The sequence below is a fragment of the Vombatus ursinus genome, unplaced genomic scaffold (assembly GCF_900497805.2).
Source record: "Vombatus ursinus unplaced genomic scaffold, bare-nosed wombat genome assembly UNPS02010461.1, whole genome shotgun sequence".
In the NCBI taxonomy this organism is placed as follows: Eukaryota; Metazoa; Chordata; class Mammalia; order Diprotodontia; family Vombatidae; genus Vombatus; species Vombatus ursinus.
This window is the reverse complement of record NW_020950239.1, coordinates 4,111,316-4,116,516: the sequence shown is the minus strand read 5'-3', so window position 1 is coordinate 4,116,516 and position 5,201 is coordinate 4,111,316. Positions and strand designations below refer to the sequence as shown.

The 5,201-nt window shown below is 40.8% G+C and overlaps 1 long non-coding RNA gene across 2 annotated transcripts in view; it reads right to left on the bottom strand.

The window, feature by feature from the left end:
* Window positions 1-5,201, bottom strand: part of LOC114037595 — a 139,717-nt gene that overhangs the window by 30,023 nt on the left and 104,493 nt on the right. The gene's annotated exons all lie outside the window — the stretch shown is intronic.

Sequence of the window (5,201 nt, the reverse complement as noted above, 5' to 3'; positions counted from 1 at the left end):
CCTTCCCCACTCCCTCCAAATGAGGGGAAAAACTCTAGTAATAAATATGCATAATCAAGCAAAACAAATTCACTAACTGACTGCGTCTCATTCTTCACCTTGAATCCATTTTTTTTAAGTACGTAGGTAGCGTGTTTCATCATTGGGTCTCTGAAGTTATGGTTTGGCATTGTGCTGAACAGTAAGTTTTTAACTGACCCATCTATTTCTCCCCCCATTCTCATTCCATATGAATACCTCAAGTCAAGGTTGTGTCCAAAGCCTAAATCATTATTTCTTGATATCATGCTAGCCCTTTTCATACCATTCCCCCTTTTGAACCGGTTTTATGTTTTGTAGGTACTTCAGTTGGGACAGAGAGTATATAGTAATTCATAAGGGTATAGTAATTCATAAGGGAAGTTTAGCTTGGTCATTAGATTGTAAGCTCCTTGAAGTCAGGGACTTTTATCTCTCTTTATATCTCCGGTACTTAGCACAGTGCGTGGCACATTGTAGGTGCTTAATAAGTGTTGATTGACCTACTTACTGGCCATGCACACTGAAAAACTTCTAAGAAGGTAAACTCAAGTTCATAAAAGCAGCAGCATACCATTAATTTCTTCACTAATTTCAACAGCAAAAACAGGGCAAACCAATAATTCCTTCAGCCTCATGAAACTCATGGGGAAGGAGTTTGGAGAGAGATGATCATTCAAAATCACATTGTTAACTTTTTAACTTGGAGGGGGGAAATGAAAAAACAAAACAAAACACACTTATTAAGCACTTACTTTGTACCAAGCACTGAACTAGGAACCAGGAATACAAACAGAAAAAGAAAGCAGTGTCCTGTACCCACCCTCTAGGTTTGTCTTGGGTTCACTGCTCCAGAATTGCCTGTCTCCTGAGAGGGGAACCAGGTTCCTAATGCTCTGATTCCACCCCCACTTCAGATTCCTGAGGAGCAATTCTACATTGGGCTCTAGTCTGAGAGATCCTCTGTAAACAGGGGAAAGAGTCATTAAAAAAAAAAAATAAAAAAGGTGGGCAAAACACAAACATGAATCAGGTCTAGAACAGGTAGTTTTATTCCCACACAGAAAAGGGAATGCTAAGAAATAATCATAGGATGAGCATTGTCGAGACATTTGCAAATGCCTCAACATACATTTCACTCCACTGTGTGTAGCCCCATTAACACCGAATGGACTCCTTCTTTCTGGCCTTCTCTCTCTCCCTTTGGGTGACTCTTTTCCTCTTGGGAAGTCTGTCTCCGTTGCTGTTGATTGCTACCGTTTCAATAGCTCTGGTAGCTGCTACCTGGGAAGGGAAGGGAAAGGAAAGACAACAGCTACTTTTAGAGATCTCACAGGGAGGGACCCGTGCCAAAGGAAAGAAGAGACAAATGGTAGGTAGCTACGTCCCCGGCACAAGCTTGTCTGGGAAGCCATGACCTCATGGCAAAGCACCAGGTAGAGGGATATAACCTGACCCTCTGGAGCTATGAGAGTCATACTTCCAGGCCAGCAAGAAAAACAGGTCTGAGTGGCAGGGATTACTCCTTTAGTATAGCCAAGGAGTTCCAGCTCAGCAGTCAGTTATCATGACCGACAGGAAGTAGTCAGAGTATATCTGCCCCTGTTTTGAAAAAGGGGATACAGGGAAGTGAACCTCTATTACATTCCCAAGAGGGTGATACTGGTATTAAAGGCTTGAAACTTTTTCCCACACTTTTGGCATTTTTTTTGACTCACCAACGTTAGGGTGACCCTTTCCCCAATGTCTTTCTTCATCATCCCCTTGCCTGGCCCTGGGATTGCCCAAAACCCATTTGAGATGGTCAGGCAGCAGAAAGACTCACCACCACTGAAAAAAATCATCCACCTTTGCCCAGGCTCCTTGAAACTCATGTGGCTTAGTAATAGAAAAGTATATTATATTATATCATATCATATCATATTATACAATTATTATATATAATATTATATATTGTATCATTACACAATTCTATTCATTCTGATGAAATAGAAGTACCTCGTATCTTACTATCTACCCTTATACCCTTACCATAAAACCTGCCTTTAGCACTCTTGTCTGACTTACCAACATGACCTAAGAATGCCTAGGTCTTTCCATATACCCCATCACCAAATTCTTAGGATTCTGAGGTCTTTCATCATTGCAATCTACACCTCTCTCTCTCTCTCTCTCTCTCTCTCTCTCTTTCTCTCACTCTCTTTCTCTTTCTCTCTCCACATATATGTATATATATATATATATGTATGTATATACACACACATATACATATATATATATGTGGAGTATGTGTATGTGTTTGTGTATGGTGTCTCCCCTAATTAGAGGGAGGTTCATTGAGAACAGGGTTAGCCACTTTTTCAATTTGTATTGCTGGCGCTTAGCACATAGTAAACACTTAACTTTTTCATTCATTCATTTATTCATATTTTCCAGTCCCCTCATACCTTCACATTGTGTGGCCTCCATGTGGGACAGAGACCAGTACTCAACAAGACAAAGACTTAGGTATCTTGAAAGCAGAAAGGAGTTTATTGCTTTCTCATGATAAAGGGTACTGCCCCTGGTCGCCCTAATGGCGCCCCTGCCAGAGAGGATGAGTAAGTACAGAAAGCAAAGCCTATTTATATTCTAACGTGAGTTCCTTCTCCCTAACCCCCTTCTCATTATCCCATTGGCCAGGCTTGAGCACAATATATTCACAGAAATCTTCCCCAGCAACAGAGTACACAAGTTTGCCTGGAGACAAGAAAAGGTGGAAAGTCTTGCAGTTTAGGTTGGGGGGGGAGGGGTAGGGCTATTCTATTCTTTCTGATACATGCTTAAAAACAGGGTCTGAGGGGGTTTTGACAAGGTCAGAAGGGAGTGTGTTTCAACAATACAATTAAATTCCTTGAGAAGGCCATCTACAACAGGTACCTCTAATTTCTCTCCTCCCACTCTTCTTACTATCTGCCCTCTGACCTTATCTCTCTCCAAATGACCGGTGATCTCCTAATTGCTGCCCTTTGTGAGAACTATTAACAAAAACTATCAACCCTTTGAGGAGGCTTCACTTCTGAGAGATCATCTCTCACACCTCCAACATAAATCTCATTTTTCACATGTGATTTAATCAAGATGCTTTTCTCTATCTTACTCTCTTTAGTGCCATTTCTAAAGACTCTGATATTACAGTCCAAGTCTGATATCTTTACTTTCCTCAATGGTGAAGAAGTTTTTTTATAAAAATTTTTGGAGATCTTTCACATTTTTCTTCTGTTTGCTCTTCAGTTTTGGTGCTTAAATGGCCTCAGAAGAACTTTGCTTAGTTGGATCTCTTGCCAAGTTTTCTTTACATGGGTTTCACACTCCATTGCCTCCATTTGATGACATATTATTCCCAGTTCATAGCTTTCCACCATTCCTCTCTATTAAGATTTCAAAAACTAGTTTACATTCTAAACTGGTATTTCATTTGGCTACTTAGTAAGTAAGTCAATTGCTTGATGATGAATGTGTTTTTAGGCCATTTTTGTCTTCTTGTTCTAGACATTTGCTTACATTGATTAAACTTCTGCATAAAATTATTATGATTCATGCCTATGGCAACTTCTTCTTTCTTCTTTAGCTCTGTTCCACTGTGCTCTTAATGGTCAAATTAGTTCTATAAAATTTTAGTGACATATGTAAATAAACATTCCAAATCTAACATTCATAGCTCTTTCCTATATGCGTACATCTTTTAGTATTGGGATTCAGATTTACTCTACAGTTATATTAAGAAAGATCTTCCTAATTATTCCTCCATCTTTCTTATCTCATGGCTTTGCAAGGAAACTGGCCCAGGGAAAGGAATGATTAATAATAACATGTGGAAGCCATTATCAAACACAGAGCACTCTTTATCTTGGGTCTTGGACAGTCAGGATGCACATTTACTGCTGCCTTTGTTTTTTCGTGCTAGAAAGTCATTCAATCCAAGCCCCCACCATCCTTCCAAGACCACACAGCCCAGATTCTAGAGAAACAAGGCAAGAAGGAGTCCCCCATGGCAGTAAATTCATGGGGAAGCTTAAGTCAGCAGACTCTGCTCCTCCCCATGAGATTGGTGTGATCAGCTTGCCATGCCTTCCCCTGGGTTCTTTTGGTCTATCTAGGCTTCAGCAACATCAATTCTGCTCGATGAATTTTAGAGACCATGGAAGTAGTTACAGTACTAAGTCAAGGGCCCTCCAGGTCCCTGATGAAAGACCTGAGGTCTGTCTTTAATGCTCTGACTTCTTTCTCAGGGTCCAAAATGGCAGCCAACCCAATCCATAATCTTTGCACCTGAAAAGTTTAAATACCAAGTCAAGATAGCAGATTTAAGGAGTTCTTTATTATGTAAGAGGGCCACCTCAGGGACAATTAATAAAAAATTTTACTGGCCTATAGGCTGGCAGCCTGGTATAAGGACCTCAAACCCATTTTTCTTTCCCTTGGTAAAACATTACACTAATGCTAAGATAAGGAACATGGGGGAAGGGGGAAATGATTAAAGAGAGAAGGAAGAGAAAAGGGAAGACAGAATCATATCCAAAGGGGAATGAATGCTTTGGGTGGGGGGAACGAGGACAGGAACCAGCCCCTCCCCCCAGTCCCTATGCTTCACTCACCCAGCACCAAAATTAGCCCAAAATTAACAGTCTATGATGCTAAACACTAAGATCTGCCCAGCCCTCACCCCACCCCCACCTTCATAAGGACTGCAGCAGTAAGAATGAAGTCAAGCAATAGAATTTTAAGTCATTGGATAATTTTTTGAAATATATGCCACTGTGGTTACTCTATGCAGGAGAGGCTACATTTTCCCTAAAAAGTAATGAAACCATCCTCAAGAATCAACCAGTGGGAGAGTTAAATCTCAAACTATGGATGTAACCTCCTGGTGGCCTAAAAATAAAAGCCCAGGGTGTGAAAAACCGTGACCTCCTTAGGCTTGACACACTGCTGACCCTGACCATTAGGACAGGAGTTTGAGAGAAAGGATATAGGCAGGGATGTCACTGGACCTCAGGCACAATGGTCTTCAAGCCATGGCAGGATTGTCGTTCAGTCCTTTCAGTCATGTCTGACCTTTCATGACCCCATTTGGTTTTTTTTTTGTTTTGTTTTGTTATTTTGTTGTTGTTGTTGTTTTTTGGTGAGGCAACCGGGATCAA